The sequence below is a fragment of the Arachis duranensis genome, chromosome 3 (assembly GCF_000817695.3).
Source record: "Arachis duranensis cultivar V14167 chromosome 3, aradu.V14167.gnm2.J7QH, whole genome shotgun sequence".
In the NCBI taxonomy this organism is placed as follows: domain Eukaryota; kingdom Viridiplantae; phylum Streptophyta; class Magnoliopsida; order Fabales; family Fabaceae; genus Arachis; species Arachis duranensis.
Window position 1 is genome coordinate 89,172,377 of NC_029774.3, and position 368 is coordinate 89,172,744.

The window sequence follows — 368 nt, forward strand, 5'->3', positions numbered from 1 at the left end:
AACACCCTTACACTAGAAGGGTCAACTTTGATCAAAGGTTGGACCAAGTCCTCACAATCATATGTGAAGAGGGCGCCCAATAGAAGAGAGATTCAAGAGGGAAGCCGGTTCAATTGAGAAGGCATGACCTCAAACCCGTGGCTAGAGGACGGTTGGAGTTTATCCAACGCTCAATCATTCCCACTAGCAACCGGTCCGAAGTTACCATAGACCGGGCTATCATGATTCATAGCATCATGATTGGAGAAGGAATAGAAGTTCATGAGGTTATAGCTCAAGAGCTCTATAAGGTGGCGGACAAGTCCTCTACCTTGGCAAGGTTAGCCTTCCCTCATCTCACTTGTCACCTCTGTTATTCAGTTGGAGTT